Raw genomic sequence first — 18,111 nt, forward strand, 5'->3', positions numbered from 1 at the left:
CAATGCAGCCGGGGAGGTCACGTCGTGTCACTACAGGAGTCGTCAGGATGGACTCAGGTATAATGATTGGGCAACTGATTTGTAACACTAAGAGCATCTCCAGCCGCGTCCCCAAACCGCGCCGGATTGAGAGCATCTCCAGTCGCGTCCCCCAAACCGTCCCCCAAAGCGATTTGGGGCGCGCCGGACAAAAAAAGCATTCCAGCCGCGTCCCCCAAAGCCCTTTTTTGTCCGGCGCGCCCCTATATGGTGTCCGGCGCCCCGAGCCCGTCCCCGTCCCACAGGGGACGCACCGGGGACGCCGGACACAGCAAAGCGAGGCGGGGAGTGGCGGGGCCGACCCGTCGGCGGCACAATTAATTTAAACCTAACCGTCGCCTACCTCGCGACGGAAGTTATTGGCGCGCGGCCGACGGTGCGGTTCCCGCGAGGGCGCGGCGGCGCGTCCCGTCGCGCCTAGCTCGCGTGCCGGCGTTAATGAGCGCCACCGCTCCTCCGCCTCCCTCCGGCCTATAAAAAGGGGCGCCTCTCATCGTCCCTCTCACACACAAACCCTAGCGCCTCTCTCCCAAACCCTAGCCGCCACCATCTCTCAACAAGACTCGACGCTATGTCTGGTAGAGGCGGAGGCCGACCTCGCGGCCGTGGTCGTGGTCGTGGCCGCGGCACAGCTGAACGCTCGCCGTCGCCTCCCACGCCGTCGTCTTCATCGTCGGAGATGGACGTGGAGCCGGACGTCCTGTTCGAGTTCGTCCACGTCCTCAAGGGCGACCCGCGCGGCATCCGGAGGCTGCCGGACTCCTTCGTCGAGTACGTCGGCGGCGTACGCCCGCGCACGATGCATCCGCGGGAGCATTCGTGCGGCTACTGCCGGTGGATCGTCAAGGCGATCTACGACGCGCGCGGCAAGATGTACCTCAACATCGGCTGGGAGAAGTTCGCGCGCCACCACAGCCTCGAAGCCGGCTTCATCCTCGTGTTCTCCTACTTCGGCAACGGGGACATGAGCGTCAAGGTCTTCGACGAGAGGCGCTGCCTCCGGGACTACCACGTCGACAGGGACGACGACCGGCACCGACGAGGAGGACGATTGAATGAGTGTTGTTTCTTCGCAGCGAATACGTGCACGGAGGTTTACTGCCTGTTCGCCTCATCGGTAGAACCAACAAGGGCACCATCCTCCCGCTGGATTTTCCGGTTTAGGTGATCTGGGTGTGCCCTCGAGTGTTCTTTCTTAGCAGCGAACACACGAAACCTTCGATGCACGGCCTAGTTAGGTTTAGTTTCTTTGCAATATTTTATATTTGTGTCCACCATGGTTCAAACTATGTATTAGTTTGTGGAAAACCATGTTCCAAGCTGTGTTTTCGTGTAAACCACGTTCCAAATTATGTATTAGTTTGTGGAAATTGAAATAAAAATGCCGGAAAAATTATTTTAAATGTTTGGGGGCGGCGTTTGGGGGACGCGGCTGGGGAGCGACGTCCCCCAAACGCGGCACGAACGAAACACGTCCCCCAAACGCTCGATCCGGCGCGGTTTGGGGGACGGTTTGGGGGACGCGACTGGAGATGCTCTGAGCGTTTGGGGGACGTGTTTTGTTCGTGCCGCCTTTGGGGACGTCGCTCCCCAGCCGCGTCTCCCAAACGCCGCCCCCAAAGATTTAAATTACTTTTTTTAACACAGAACCATTTATCAGATATAGCATATGAATAAAAATGTTTGCGAGGATTGTTTTCAAATTAAATTACAACAAATAATAAAACAAGTAAACAAATATAATAAATAGGCGTAGATGCTACATCAAGGTGCCACGGTATTTCCTTTGATCCTCCACAAATGCTCAACGAGATCAGCTTGAAGTTGCTCATGCACATTGCGTCACGGATCTCTCGCATGCATGACGAGAAAATCAGCAAAATCTGCAGGCAACTCATGATCAACCTCCGCAAGAGGGCCTTGACACTCATAGGGACCAACATGTGACCTAGCATGATTCTTGCGGTCATCCTCGATGATCATGTTGTGCATGATCACACAAGTCTGCATCACCTCCCATGATCACACTAACAGCGGCCAATCGCGCCTACCTGGCAAGTCGTCGAGCACCTCCTGTGCGCGGAGGTGGGGCGGATTTGACGGCGCGTTCTGGGACGCGCTGGCGACACGGCGGCGGCGGCACGACCGGCGGGAGCCCCAGTCGCGACAACGGTTCCGACTCTCAGCAGAGATCAGACGCCCAACCGGCCGGGAAATCCAGCGGCGGCGGTGGGGTGGGAGGCGCGGGAACGAAGGAGCGACGAGAAAAGAGGCGCGACCAACGGTTTATGCAAATAGTCGTCGACATGTGGGAGCCCGCCTCGCTTTTCGTTGTGTCCGGCGTCCCCGGTGCGTCCCCTGTGGGACGGGGACGGGCTCGGGGCGCCGGACACCGTATCGGGCCGCGCCGGACAAAAATAGGCTTTTGGGGACGCGGCTGGAACGCATTTTTTGTCCGGCGCGCCCCAAAACCCTTTGGGTGACGCTCATTGGCGTACCCTCGAAAAGAAAAAAACTAAAATTGCATAGAGTCGTCTATCGTCCTGAATCTATTGCAGAGATATTGATCGATTTTGCTGCTTAGAGCATCTCCAGCCGCGTCCCCTAAAGCGTCCCCCAAAGGGATTTGGGGCGCGCCGGACAAAAAAACCGTTCCAACCGCGTCCCCCAAAGCCCATTTTTGTCCGGCGCGCCCCCATACGGTGTCCGACGCCCCGAGCCCGTCCCCGTCCCACAGGGGACGCACCGGGGACGCCGGACACAACGAAAAGCGAGACGGGGAGTGGCGGGCCGACTCGTCAGCGGCACAATAAATTTTTAACCTAACCGTCGCCTACCTCGCGACGGAAGTTGTTGGCGGTGCGGTTCCCGCGGCGACGCGGCGACGGTGCGGTTCCCGCGGCGATGCGGCGGCGGTGCGGTTCCGCGGCGGCGCAGGCGGCGGATGCGGCGGCGTTCGCGCCCATGGCCCCGCTGGCCGGCGAGGCCGCGGCGGCAGCAGCGTGGCGAGGAGCGACGAGGACGCCACCGTTGCGGCGTCCGACGCCTCGACGAGACAGGAGGCGCGACGGTGCCGGTGCCGGGCGGAGATGGAGCAGCGGTGGGGCGACGAGCGCCGGCGCCGGCGCGGTGAGCGGGAGGCGCCGTGCCGGTGAACGGCGGGAGTCGATAGAGCGCCGGCGGCGGGAGTCGATCGAGCGCCGGCCGGCCTGGCGACGGAGGAGCGTCATCGGCGGGAGGCGGCGCCGAGGGCGTTATGGGGGAGGCGGGCGGACGAGTTGGCGGCGGAGGGACGCCGTGTTGGCGGCGGCGATGATGGAGGCGCCAACGGATGTGGAGGAGGAGGCGCCAATGGAGGAGGAGGAGGCCGAGGCGGAGGAGACCGAGGTGGAGGACGACGACGAGTTCGAGTGGTCCCGACGACGACGGGCCGCACCCGGACGAGACGGCCGATCGGCAACGCGCGCTCGTCGAGTCCTTCGAATCGGAGAAGAAGCTCCGGGACGACGCCCGTGCCCGCGAAGAGGCGCGGATTCGTCGCGCCGTCGAGCTCTCCCTCCGGGCGGCCCACCGGGGGAGGGCGGAGGAGGACGCGCGGCGGGAGCGGCACCGTCTGGCCACCGCCGAACGCAAGGAGAGGAGGCGCGCGCAGCAGGAGCTGCGGCGTAGGGGAGGCGACGACGGGGCGGGGCCGTCGAACGCACCGCCGAGCGGTCAGTAGTCTAGGTTTAGATGAAATCTAGCCGTTTTCATTTAAACTTTGTAATATATAATCAAAATTGAATGAAAACCTTTATTTTCGTGCACCAATATTCATTTGGGGGCGGCGTTTGGGGGACGCGGCTGGGGAGCGACGTCCCCCAAAGGCGGCACGAACAAAACACGTCCCCCAAACGCTCAATCCGGCACGGTTTGGGGGACGGTTTGGGGACGCAACTGGAGATGCTCTAACATCTCAATACTGATGGGTTTGACTACCTGATAAGAAGACAACCCTTTGTTGCCTTAATACCAAACTGCTTTTATCATCTTATTATTATCAGCTGTATCTGTATTGTACATTTCCGTGCTGCATCTCCATGCTTCTTAATTTCGCTTCCAGTCATTGTTAGTCACTCTTGATCGTGATATATAATCAAGATGTTTTTTTTTTACTTCAAACAACGGCCCTAGGTAGTACAGTAAAACAACCGTCAAACATTTTTACTTGATGTTAGATGCACTCAGCTTATTTGCTGTGTACAGTCAGCAATGATGTAAGAGATGTGTCGCACGCAAATCCTAGGCTAGGTTGAGCCCAGAAGCTCTGCACAGGTATAGCTGATACTCCTAGGATCCGTAGGCTACTGCTAAAGACCTTGCGGCGGATCACCTCCATGTGCACGGGTACATGCCATGCATTGCACGCATAGTGGCAACATACTTGTGTTTATGAGGTTGATTATTAGGGCATCTCTTACGCGGCGGCGACTCATCCCGCGTCCGCGCGTCCGAAGGGGTTTAACCAGACAAATCCGTGGCCCAACGCAGCCACGCACCACAAATGCAGATAGCCGCGGCGTCCGGAATGACACAAACCTGGTCCAAATCTGGGCTAGGTTTGCATGGCCGCGGATGGCACGTGACGTCCGGTCGCGTCCGCCTGCTCGCCTGCTCGGCTCCCTTGGGCCCAGCTGTCGGTGGGAGTGGGCGTCATATTATATGTGGACCGGGAGGGATCTATCCCTATCTAGTTCACTCCCCACTCCAGTCCAGTCGATGGTTCCGCACGCACGCGCAATCGCCGCCATGGCCCCGAAGAGAAGGTTTGCTCCCGGCGCCAACGACGGCGAGGCCAGCAGCAGACGCCGTCCTCCACCGGCGCTGCGGGCCGGAGGAAACCGCGGCGGTCTCCACATCGTCTCCACATCGGAGAGGCCACCCGCGTCAGCGCGGCATTGGCGCAACCCGCGCCGCTGCTGCTACCGAAGCCTGAGGAGGAAGAAGACCCCGACCTGCGCGCCGCTCTGGTGCTATTCGCGGCGGAGGAGGAGGCGAAGTGGCCGCATCTCGCGGTGGCCATTCGCACCTCCGCGATGGAGGAGGAGGCCTGGCAGATGGTCGAGGACGCCGAGGCCTGGGCCTTGCTTGAGCAGGTCCGTCGGGAGGAGGCAGCGGTGCGGCGGCGCGAGGAGGCCAGGGTCCGCCGCGAGGAGGAGATGCGGCAGGAGGTCAGGCGCCTCGCGGAGGAGGAGAGGCGCCAGAAGGCCAGGCGCCTCGCCTGGAAGGAGAGGGATCTGCGCCTCAGGGAGTAGGCGCAGCTCCGGGCTGCTCCGGACCCGCACTCTGCCTGGGAGGAGGCCATGTGGTCGCTGTGGCCGGAGTCCCCGGCGCGGTCGAGCCACAACAGCGCCTCGCCGCCGAGGAACGTCGTCGACGGCGACGAGGCCCACAGGGACTAGGCGGCGCACCGGTGGCCACCGTGTCCTCCTCAAACCCTAATAGAGGTTTTTTTTATTTGTTTTGAATTTTAAAGCCCATATAGAGGGCTTCTTTTGCTAGTTAAATTTGCCCAAAATAGGCCTTATGTACAAATTTTCCCAAAATAGTGCATATGCTTAATGAAATTTTGTTTAGGTTTACATTTTTTTTGCTTTGTTTTCGATTTTCTTCACATTTGCGCTGCGTCCGCGCGTTGGGCGCAGCGTGCGATCCAAACGGACACGCGGACGCGGGCCGCTGTCCGGGTGTCCGCGCGACCATCCAAACGGCCCAAAACGGACGGCCCAGCGCGTCCGTTTGGGTTGCCGCGTTGGAGATGCCCTTACGGATCTCCAGACAGCCCCATGGCTTTGGTTCATGCAGATAGCTTATCGGAAGGTTGGTTGGTTCCAAATGTCAGAGCATCTCCACCGGCTCCCCCGATAGCGATTTGGGGGCCGGGAGGGAAAATGGGCTCGCACCAGCGCGCTCCAAACGGCGCCGGCGATTTTTCGAGCCCAATAGAAGCGTCGGCAACCCCGTGACAGCCCCTTGGCCAAGGGCGCGAATCGGGCAAGCCGACGCCTCGCGAGGATGAAAATTTTGGGCGTGGGAGCCGCCTGTGAGTGACGCCAGGGCGCCGCGCGGGATACTTTACCGCCACGACGCCTGGCCGGAAACTCTTCCGCCATGGTGCCGCGCGGGAAAGTCTCCCGCCACGACACTACACGGGATGTTTCCCGCCTCGCCGGCGGTCTATATTATCCCTCCTTCCCCGCCATTGCTGCAAAGACCCTATAAAAAAAGCACAATGTGGGATTCGTGGGACGAGGCGGCGCTAGAGGCGGCCGTAGAAGTGGTGGAGGCGGACCCGTAGCTCGCAGAGAGGACGAGGCGTGGGAGGAGGCGGTGCTAGCGGCGACCGTAGATGCCTACGACGCGGGCGAGCGGCAGCGCCAGGAGGCGGAGCGACGGGAGCGTGGGGAGGTGCGGCGGGAGGTGGAGCGGCGGCAGTGGGAGGAGGAGAACCGGCTGGTGCTCGAGGAGGCGGAGCGGCTGGAGTTCCAGGAGGCGCGGCGGCGGCGGGAGGCGCTAAGCCAGCGTCGGTTGGAGGCGCACCGACAAAAGGGGTGGGAGGAGCTTGCGCTGGGGTGGTTGCAGCGGGAGGAGACGCAGCGTGAGGATGAAGTCTACGAGGCGCGACGTTTGGCGCAGATGCAGCTCCGGCTACAGAGGCAGGAGTTGGATCACCGTCGGCGGCGGGAGAAGCTGGAGCAGCAGCTGCGTTAGGAGGCAGTGGTCGCGGATAGAGCCGCTACTTGACGTTCGTGGCGGAGAGAGCAGCGGGGGATCGGCGACGGAGGAGCATCGGAGAGAGCATGGGAGAGAGCTCCGGTCGATCGTCCACCTTCACAAAGCCGGGTGGCCAGTAGGTAGTAGGCTAGAGATAAACAGGTTTCAAATGTCATCCGAGGTCGAGGAGTGAATAATGTTTTACTCGATTTGCCCGAAAATATTATTCATCGATCCTGAATGACATTAAAATGAAACTCTAAGTATAAATATGTAGTTTGTGTAAAAAAAACATCTATCGGGATCTCCTGTTTGGGGCCGCCGGTGTGGGAACAGCTCCTCCAACTAGACGATGCAGTGCCGGCGTCCCCAAACGGAGGTGCCGACGCCTCTACCAGCGACTATTTGGGGGACGCTAGTGGAGATGCTCTCAGTTGTTACTAATTTTAGCCAACTTTTGCGAGAATATTGATTTAGATTAAATAGGGAGTGGTGTTTTGGAACATGGGAGCAAATGCTCTCTATATTTTGAAATGCATCTTAAACATATTTTGAATTTCAAAAAATTGAAACAAAAAATTCGCATGTACATCTTCTCGAGCTACGCGCTCTCACAAAGTTGTTTCATAAAAAAATTACTTGTCATGTGACATGTGTAAAAAGGATAAAATTTAGTTCTAAAAATAATGCTTTTCACAAGATAAGTTTTCTCTTTTTTACATAGACCATAAAAAATATTGGTTTTTTCATTAAACTTGACGAATGAACATATATTATGAAGATGTACATGTAAAATTTTTTGTTAAGTTTTTTGATATTTCAAAATATGATTTTCTGGTAGAGGGAGCATACGCACTCGGGAGCCGAATTGAATTTCCGAGATTAAGTAGATTTCAAAAGATCTTTGCGTCTGTTTGGGTTAGACCGAAGACATAAAATTAGCCTCGTTGATTGATATATCCGTCTGGGTCGGGTACGTCAGCGGCTTGACCCATTTTTTTGCCCAAAATATTTTTTCAATTATAATATAACCATATAAATAGTGTTGAAAATAAGTAAAAAAAAATACTAGAAAATAGCCATAGCTAACTAGGGTGCCTACCATGGCTGCCTATTTGCCGCCATCGTTGTCAACGAGGTCGATGAAGACCAGAGGCGCCCAAGACCACGTCCAATGCAGAGGTTGTTAAGGCGGTGTTTGTGCGGGAGGAGTCGCTAGAGGAGTGGGCGGCCTCCCTTGGGCCAGCATGGACCCCGCAGTTGGATGGCGAGGCCATCCCATTGAGCGAGCTGGTCGAGCTCGCTTTGGGCGATGACCATTTCGATCGCCTCCTCCTTCGTGAGCTTCAGCGGTTGGAGTTCCTCCTCCAAGGCACCCTCCTCGTCCTCCTCATCGTGGAAATGGGCGTGGCACTCCCGGTTGAAGCAGTCGACGTTGCCTAGGTCGGGTCGAACTCCCATGTCCCGAAGCTAGACCCGTTGTAAGAGTTGAGGGTGAATGCCGGATCCTCGCGTAGATCGGGCGGCAAGATGAATCGGCCACGACGGATCTCGTACTGGCGCTAGCGTCCCTCGTGTGGCACCGGGGGTACCGGGACACGACGTTGATTGAGGTACCAGCCCCCGCTCGGCAGGCCCGCATTCGGCCAAGGGACCGGCCGGTTCTCCTCGAACAGTCGGTGTGCGAACTCCACAGGTACTTACCGACGGTTGCACGGTGTTTTCCCCTTACCAGCGCGGCTTCGCGGTCGTGCTTCGTCTTGCGGAAAGGCCAACCCTTTCCCATGGCGATGTCGGTGGCGGTTGGTTGTAGGCGAGGAGTGGCCAGACTAGTCCTTTTAAAAAGGTCGGACGCCGCCTTCAACTGGCGGGATGCCTAAGCATCGCCCGCGCTAACACTTCCGCGCGGTGAAGGCAGGACAACACCATCGACGCGGCGCTAGGAACATAATTGTCACCGAAGCTATTACTCACGCGCGAAACATGAAACACATGCGGTCACTGACAGACGGGCGAAGGAAAATGAGGCGGACTCGTGCGCGGACCGCACTGTGTCCGCGAAGACACATTCTAGGTGCATATTTGGGCCACGAATGAGTCGTTGGACTGTTGGGCTGGTATTTTTACCTTTTTCTATCCGATCCAACGCAAACGGTCACTTTACCGTTTACGTTAGGCAGCTTGGCCAGCTGGAGATACTCTTATTTGTCAAACGTACAAATTTTTGACACGCCACACAGAACGTGGTAAATAGAAATGCACATACAGAGTGAGATGCCATTGATGCCTGAATGTAAAAAAGAAAAGTCAGTTCACTAAGAGCTTCTTTAATTCGTAGGATAAAAAATTATAGAAATACATAGGTTTGAGATGTTACATCTATTTGAATTTTATGAGAATATGAAGTTTGTTTGATTCTAGCAAAGAAGTTTTTTAATGAGATATGACCTAACGCTTTTTCTTTATAGAATTTACACAACAAGATTCCTATAGAATTAGTTTCTATAAGATATATTACTTTGAATCAAACAATTTGTGCATGAAACTTTCCATATGATCAAAATCCTACACACTTTATATGCAAATCCTATGAATCGAAGAACCCAAAAGAGAGAAAGAGGGTGTGGATGCGCTTCCTCAAATAAATTTGTATCACGAGTCTCTTATAATTCTCAACTACCCCTGCTTGCTGCAGAAACATCCTGTTAGACAAGTCGAACATGAGTTTTAGTATGGAAATGCACTTTGGATTAAAATTCTGCAAAAAACGAAAGAAAAAAGGTTTATGCAATCTGGAGGGCCCCGGTTGTTCACAAAAATCTTCGGAAGCACGATTGCTTACATAAAACTATATCTATGTAACTAGTTCTATATAAATTACTCGCAACAAGAGAAGATGGCAAAATGCACAAAATTAAATAAAATGAAGGCGCAAATTGGGCCGAGGTTGGGTGGTTAGGACGGTGGTTGTATCCCCAACCCACCAGAGTTCAAACCCCAGGTTTGATATCTGTGTGTCTCATAAAGGCGGAATATTCAATTAGTGGGAGTCGACGTTCCTGTGGGAGTCGACTTTTAGGAGGGCAGGTTCCTTCTCGAGGAGAACCCAATGATGCAAGAGATCATTGCCAAGGGAGAACCTGATCATGATGATCGATCTGAATTGAACTGATGAGAAGGTGAGGGAGTATTGTGAAATTAGAAGGGTGGATTATCTTGCATCAAGATTTTCTTGCGCCGAGATGATGGGACGTGGACAGTGGCGAAGCTAGCATTTCATCCTATCACATTTTTAAGTGCGATAAAAGAAAAATCTAACAAACCTAGCTCATAAATACATACGATATCTTAGTTGCCTCACCCTAAGAAAGTTTTCAAGATCCTTCGAATTAGGCAACAACGATGATGCATGGCGACATCGGTGTTGCCTAAATGCATGGAGACATTTGATTCCTAAACTTGCTTCATATATTTGGTCATGCTTTTCTCCAAGTTTGATTGCTACTTGTTCTTTGTTTGGTCACACTTTTTGATCGAAAACTATGATTGAGATTGAATTTACATGTTTCAAATTTGAATAGTATATTAGTATTGTCTAACGTTAAGCTGTGAATCTTTTGATTCATATAAGGTGTCACATTGAAGTCCAAGTTTGTGCTTTGTATGCATAGGAAAGTTAAAATCAGTAAAGTTTGGTTTTTTGGCGGATGGGTTTTCGGTATCTTCTGCCGGAACCCACGCCGCACTCAAAATATGTTTTATGATAATACCAAAGAATGATTTAACGGCATCTTCTAGAGTTGCACTTATGATTCTCAACTACTAGTATGTTTACAAGTGGAACATGAGTATTCGTAGGATTGATTTATTTGGATTATAATTCTCCTAATCCCTGACAAAAATCCTTCTTCAATCCAGGGAGGCTCGATTGATTATATACATCTACCGAAGCGCGACTCGTTACATAAATAAAACTACATTTGTGAAATTTGTTCCATAAATTTACTCGCCCTGCCGTGCGGTTTTTCCTGCCAAGAGAACGGTGAGTCAGGCATAGCCACGGCTAGGCTTGCTTTTAGTGTGGTCATGAGCATCCGGTAGGTACCCTCTGTTCCTCTGCCAGCCTTAAATGGCTGTTAGCCTGTGAGAGAGAGATCTTGCTGACCTCATCGATCCTGGCCACTAAGAGCAATTCCAATAGTATAGCCAGTTGCTGGCTATAAGCCAAGTGCCATGTCATCTATAGCTAACTTAGAGCCAACATATACAACAGTGAGCTATAAAAGTGTAGTACTTTTACAATACATGGCCCACCTTTTAGTCTTACATAGTGCCTAGGAGCACGTGCTAGAGCTGGCTATAAGATAAGAGCCCAGTTCTCTTCTCTCTCCTAATCTCTCTCCTCCAACTAAGCAAATTTATAATATTTTATCTCTTATAGCCAGCTGACTGTACCTTATTGTACTTGCTCTAATTAGGGCATGGCCAATGCATACCTTCGGGCTGGTTGACTCGCAGCTTTATCTTGGTTTGGGTGGTCTAAATTAGGTTTGGATAAGGAGGCGGTCTCTTCATCAGGAGGCACCCTCTTTAGCCATAAAGTGAAAACTGAGTGAAAATGTGAGAGAGAAAGAGAAAATCAAATCAGCTTTTGAGAGAAAGACATTAATGGGACCATAACATGGCATACATATGTCAAAAGTTTTATCCAAACCTAGTTGGACAGCTGCCTCCATTGCTCATGCCCTAACCAACCTTCCCAATGCTGCATTCTCTTCGGGGCATCTCCAATGGGACCACGTGCGATCGCGCTGACGTGCGACCCATAGTGACCGGGCCGTCCGCAACAGCGCAAACATGGCCATGCGGTAGATTTGCGTCTCTGTGGTTGCTGCGTGGACGCTGCGGTCGTCCGCACGGTCCTCACACGGGTCCGCCTGGCAGCGGCATAGATGGTTCGTCTTCAGCGCGACATAACTTACGAGGGGCGCGCTGCAGCTTTTCAGGACAACGTTGATGGCGCACCTCGGCTTCCGCGAGCATGCGCTGCTGGTAGGCGTCGCAGTGGCATGACATTTAAGGCGAGTTGACATCTGAGCCTTTTTAAAGGTTCGCTGTCGACGCCCATTTTCCCGACTACACAATTGCCAGAGTCCACCGTATCCACCCGACCGACGCCATGGGGAAGAAATATTGGCCGTTCCACAAAACCAAGAACGACCACGAGGCTAGTGGCTCGCGGTCTGACAAAAGTCGCGGGTCGGGCGGTACGTCCGCATCGAGTTCGCGCGCCGCCTCTTGGAGGAAAACCGGCCGGTGCCATGGTCGGACGCAAACCTGCCTAGAGGAGGCTGGTACCTCAACTCCAGGCGCGTCCCAGTCCCCCCGCCCCCCTTGCCACGCGAGGGCCGAGAGCACCGTGACGAGGTGCGCCGTCGCCGAGCCATCTTGCCGACCGATCTCCGAGAAGATACGGCGTATGCGCTGAACTCCTACAACTAGATCTCGTTCGGGGCATGGGAGTTCGATGTGCTCTGTCGAGATGGATACCTCGGCGACCTCGACTACTTCGACCGCGAGATCATCGCGAAAGAAGAGGAGAACGGCGAGGAGCATGACTACGCCGCCGAGGCCGAGCACGGAGACAATGACCACGACGACGACGGGCCTGCGTGGGATCCGGAGATCGACCCAGTCGCCGGACATTAGCGAGGAGGAGGCCATTGCCATGGCATGGCCAATAGCGAGCTCGACGAGCTCAACGAGCTCGCTACGTGGGACGGCCTCGCCATCATGCTGCGCGAGTCGGTGCTCGCGCAGGGGAGGTCAGCGACTCCTCCGGCCATGCCGACGCGTTCCAACGACCGCGCGACGGCTGCTGCTCCTTCAACGGCCTGGGATCCGTGGCCACCTCCACCAGAGCCTCATGCACCGTCGATGGCCTGGCCACAGTTGCCGCAGCCTGCCCTTCCTCCTCCATCGCCGGCATATCAGCTTCCATGGCCGATGCCGTAGTTCATCGACCTCATCAGCGATGACGAGCAATAGTCAATAGCTAGGTTTTAGCAGGCCTTTCTGGCCTTTTTTAAAGTCTTTTTTTATGTTTTTTATTAATATAAATTATGGCTTTATCAAAGGGAAAAAAATTATGTGTCGTGCCTCTAGAGCCACCCGACGCAAACGGACACGCGGTCGATTTCGGCCATTTGGGTCGATGCAAACGGACGCGACGTGTCCATTTTGGCGTCCGAAATGCGTCGCCCCGCTGGAGATGCCTTTAGGGCGTCTTCAACGGGGCGACGCAAATCAGACGCCGAAATCGACCGTCTGTGTTTGTTTGCGTCGGCTCACGGACATCGAAATGGTGGCCAGGCCAAGATTGTCCGTTTGCGTCGGGGTCAGCTCCAGCGGGCCGACGCATTTCGTCCGACGAGGCCAGCATGTTCTCTGTTTAAAGTAGAGAGAAAAAATGTTCACGTGGTATTTCTAGGTAGAATCGAGGTTTTAAACTAGGTAGTGCAACATGTTGAAAGAAATTAAACATACAAACTGCGAATAAATATGTCCAAACTAATTTTTAAACTAGCTACTTCTTCTCCACGGAGGCGCTTCCTACTAGTCACCTCTTCGGAAGAGCTTGTGTCGGTCGATGCGTCCGACGAGTTTGTGTACCCCTCCGACGAGTAGTCATTGGGGTCTTCATCGCCTACGTCCTCGCCCAGGCCCTTGCCTCCTTATTTTCCGCCGCCACCTCCTCGATCGCCTCCTCCGCCTCCAGTGGCGCCATCCTGGCGGCTTCCCCTAGCTATCGGTGTCCGATGGTAAAGATATGTTGCTCATGGCTCATAGAGATGAATGGCGCAGGCCGGTTGGAGATCCTTAGCGCAGACGCATGTGTCTTATTGAGCGGAGATTAATGACGGTGCATATACCAAAGAGGGCTGCGGTTGCTCTTCCGCGGTGTTTCGCGCTCCGTTCCGATGGTTCGCGCGTCGATCGACGCGGTTGCCACTCCGACGGTTGCCCTTCCCTGCAGTTCTTGTGCTTACATTCGCGTCGGCTCGAGCCAGAATCGCTGCCAGGCGGGCCCGTGGGACAAGCGAGCAGATGCTTGGTGCGACTACGCAGCGTCCGCGAAGACGCAAACGTGCCACATATTTGGGTCGCGTTTGGGTCTCCGCGAATGACCCGGTCACTATGCGTCGCCCCGCTGGAGCAGGATGCAGGCATGTGAGCGCCGACCTCCCAGAACATCTCCGTCACCCACACGGTGACGTAGATGCGCTGGCTCGGGCTCCGCCACCGGTAGCGACATGGTGAATACCGCCGGCGCGACCTGGTGGCTCGACCCCGCCTTGTCGTCGTTGCGGCCGCGCTGCTCCTTCTTGTGGGCCATTGCTACGACGGAATGCGTGTGTGAGAGTAGGTGTGGATAGGGACCACGTGGGGATGATGAGTCTCATCGGTCCCCTTTAACAGGACTCGCGCGCGTCGTTGCGACACCGACGGGTGGCCCCTTGAAGACCAACAGGTGGACGCGCGTCGTTGCTTTGTCCGCAGCCGCGTAAAACAAGGCCAGATTTGGGCTGGCATTGGATCGTGTAGGATGCCGCGGTGTTCGTTTTGGGTTTGCATCGCCGTGTTGGACGACGGTTTTGTCTAGCTCGCTCCATCCGAAGGCACGTGGGTGGGATATGTGGCCGCGTTGAAGATGGCCTAAACCGTGTGAGTTACAGCTGACGGCTAAAGTAAATTTTATTACTAATTATCACTGGCATGCAAGGTTGGAAAAAGCGGTAGGCGTAAGCGAGGCGATTTCCATTCGCCTAGTGCTTAGGCGATGCTTAAGCGGCCTAGGCGCAGCCTAGGCGGACATAGTTTATATCATCAAGTGTGTATATGGGTTATTATATGCGAATAAACATTAATTTAGAGCATGTAAATGTGTAAATTTCTAATAACTACCTTGAAAATAATACCCATCTAACTCGATCGTGAAGTATTGCATGATTTCATATTGCGGAAAACAATTTCTTGGTTACACTGCCTAGACTTCCGCTTATGCCCTAGGCGAGGCGTTTGTCCATCACCTAGTTCCTAAGCGTGCTTAAGCGGTGCCTAAGCGTCGCCTTGTCCAACAGAGCTGGCATGTGTGAAGGTGTTGGTGTTGGTGTGGTGTGGTGTGGCTTGGGGGAGCAGTACTCTTTTGTCTGAGGGTGTGATGACGAGAGAGCAGTAGGGCAGAGGACCCAGGCTGCCAGCACAGGAGCTACTAGTCCCTAGCTAGGATCTGCATCCCTGGCACAGAGATTCCAGATCTTCTGGCCGCCTTGATCATTTGCATGGAGGTGCAGATGCGAAAATCAAGAGACCTGCATGAATGCAGAGAGAGAAAAGGCTGACATTCACAAACACTAGTCTCCCTCTCTCAACAAGCCCATGCCTTTCTTCCCTCCTTTCTGTTGTCTCCTTCGGCTAGCTCAAAGTTATTGCATGCTCCCTTCACCTCAAAGAAAAGTTCTTGCGTTGCATGCACCAAGCTGATGATGAAGAGTGTGCCCCTGTAGCTTGCCCACACCCTGCTAAAAGAGCCCATCATGCAAGCCTGCTTTGGACGCAATGCCTAGCTTGGCTCCTTCCTCTTGGCCTCTCACCCTGAGCTGAGTTGCATGCTTTGCTTCAGAGCATCTCCACCGGCGCCACCGGTAGCGGCCTCGATAACTTTTTGAGGGCTGGGAGCGAAAATGGACTCGCACCGGCGTGTCCTAAACGACGTCGGCCAATTTTGGAGCCCAATAGAATTGCCGACAACCCCGTGCTGGTCCCTTCGCCAAGGGCGCGAATCGGGCGCACCGGCGCCTCGCGAGGCTGAATTTTTTGGGCGTGGGAGCCGCCTGTCAGTGACGCCAGGGCGCCGCGCGGGATATTTTATCGCCACGACGCCTGGCGGGAAACTCTCCCGTCACGGTGCCGCGCGGGAAACTCTCCCGCCACGACACCGCGCGGGGTGTTTCCCGCCTTGCCGGCTGTCTATATTATCCCCCTCCCCCGCCATTGCTGCAAAAACCCTAGAAAAAAGCACAATGTGGGATTCGTGGGATGAGGCGGCGCTAGAGGCGGCGGTAGAAGAGTTGGAGGTGGACCCGCAGCTCGCAGAGTACGAGGCGTGGGAGGAGGCGGCGCTAGCGGCGACCGTAGATGCCTACGACGCGGGCGAGCGGCAGCGCCAGGAGGCGGAGCGGCGAGACCGGAGGGAGCGCGGGGAGGAGCGACGGGAGGTGGAGCGGCATCGGTAGGAGGCGGAGCGGCGGCGCTATGAGGAGGAGAACCGGGTGGCGCTCGAGGAGGCGGAGCGGCTGGAGATCCTGGAGGCGCAGCGACGGCGGGAGGCGCGACGACGGAAGGGGTGGGAGGAGCTTGCGCTACGGCGGTTGCAGCGGGAGGAGACGCAGCGTCAGGATGATATCTACGAGGCACGTCGTTTGGCGGAGATGCAGCTCCGGCTACAGAGGTAGGAGTTGGATCACCGTCGGCGGCGGGAGGAGCTGGAGCATCAGCTGCGTCAGGAGGCGGTGGCCGTGGATAGAGCCGCGTACTTGACGTTCGTGGCGGAGAGAGCATGAGATTATCGGCGGAGGAGCAGCGGAGAGACCAGGGGAGAGACCATCGGAGAGAGCAGCGGCCGATCGTCCACCTCCATAGAGCCAAGTGGTCAGTAGGTAGTAGGTTAGAGATAAGCATGTTTCAAATGTCATCCGGGATTGAGGAGTGAATAATGTTTTACTCGGATTTGACCGAAAATATTATTCATTCCTCGATCCCGAATGACATTAAAATAAAACTCTAATTTGTGTAAAAAATATCTATCGAGGCCACCGTTTGGGAGCACCGGTGTAAGAACAGCGCCCCAAATAGAGGATGTTGTGCTGGTGCCCCTGCCGGGCGCCTATTTAGGTGCTACCGGTGGAGATGCTCTCAGTTTCTTGCATTCGAGCGTTCAGGCCACAAGGGGGACTGGAGGAGTATCCATGCAGGTGTAGATTTCCTCTCCTGCTTAAGTTGGATTTTTCTATTTGATGTTGCCTTTCCCCCTTCCACGGTGTTTTTTTTTAGTTGTTGAAACCCTGTTTTCATGAACTTGATAGGAGCCTACCTTGCCTGTTTCGCTCTATGCACGAGTCACATAATTCACACTGCAACCATGTGCATTTGGATTAGCTAGACTACTAGAGCACTAGTGAGGACCGGCCTTATTCTTCTTTTGGCCATCGTGTGTCTCACCAGTGACCAATCATTTGGTGATAAACCCCATGAATACCCTTTTAACTAAGGGCATCTCCAGCGGCGCGACGCAAATGGTCGTTTTCGTCCGCTGTGACCGGAAATGCGTCTAGCACCCTCTCCAGCGGGGCGACGCAAAGTGACCGGGCCGTCCGCGGAGACGTAAACCTGGCCCAAATATGCGCCTCGGATGCGTCTCCGCGGACACTGCGCAGACGCCGAAAGTGTCCGCTCGTATCCGGCGGACGTTTCGTCGGGCCCGCCTGGCAGCGACCCTGCGTCAATGCGTCTTCTCAAACGCGCCTGCGACTGGCGCCGCTGCGTCGCTTCGGCAGTCTACGCCACGTTAATGGCGATGGCTCGGCTGCCGAGCGGCCGCAGCCCACCTCCGCCAACCACGTTAATGGCGTCGCCACGCGTCCCGCGGCCACCGCATGCCTCCGGCCTATATAAAGGGGCCGCGCCTTCTTCTACCTCATCCACTCCTCCATAGAACCCTAGCCGCCACAAAGCTCCAGCGTTCCGCCGCCTAGGTGTTCCTGCGACGCAGCCAGCCCCGCGAGGAAGACCATGGCGGGTCCTGGTGGCCGGCGAGGCGGTCGAGGCCGCGGCCCTGGACGGCCCCGGGGACGGGGCGGGGGCCGCCGTGGTGGAGCAGCTACGGCCCCACGCTCGCCGTCGCTGCGCCCTCTTCGTCTTCCTCCGACGTGGAGGGACGCTGCTTCGAGTTCCTCCTCCGCATCGACGACGACCCGCTCGGCATCAAGCGTCTCCCGGACAAGTTCGCCGAGTTCGTCGACGGCGTCGAGCCGGCGCATTTGCGGCTACGGGAGGCCAGCTGCAACTCCGCCGCCGGCCCGTGGAGGTCCTGTTCGACGGCCGGGGCAAGATGTACTTGCACACTCGGGTGGGGCAAGTTCGCCCGTGACCCGGCGCTCGAGCCCGGCTGCCGGCTCACCTTCCTCTACGAGGGAGACGGTGAGATGGTCGTCAAGGTCTTCGACGACACGGCCTGCCGCAGGCACTACCACACCGGCG

This window comes from Lolium rigidum, chromosome 2, assembly GCF_022539505.1.
Source record: "Lolium rigidum isolate FL_2022 chromosome 2, APGP_CSIRO_Lrig_0.1, whole genome shotgun sequence".
In the NCBI taxonomy this organism is placed as follows: domain Eukaryota; kingdom Viridiplantae; phylum Streptophyta; class Magnoliopsida; order Poales; family Poaceae; genus Lolium; species Lolium rigidum.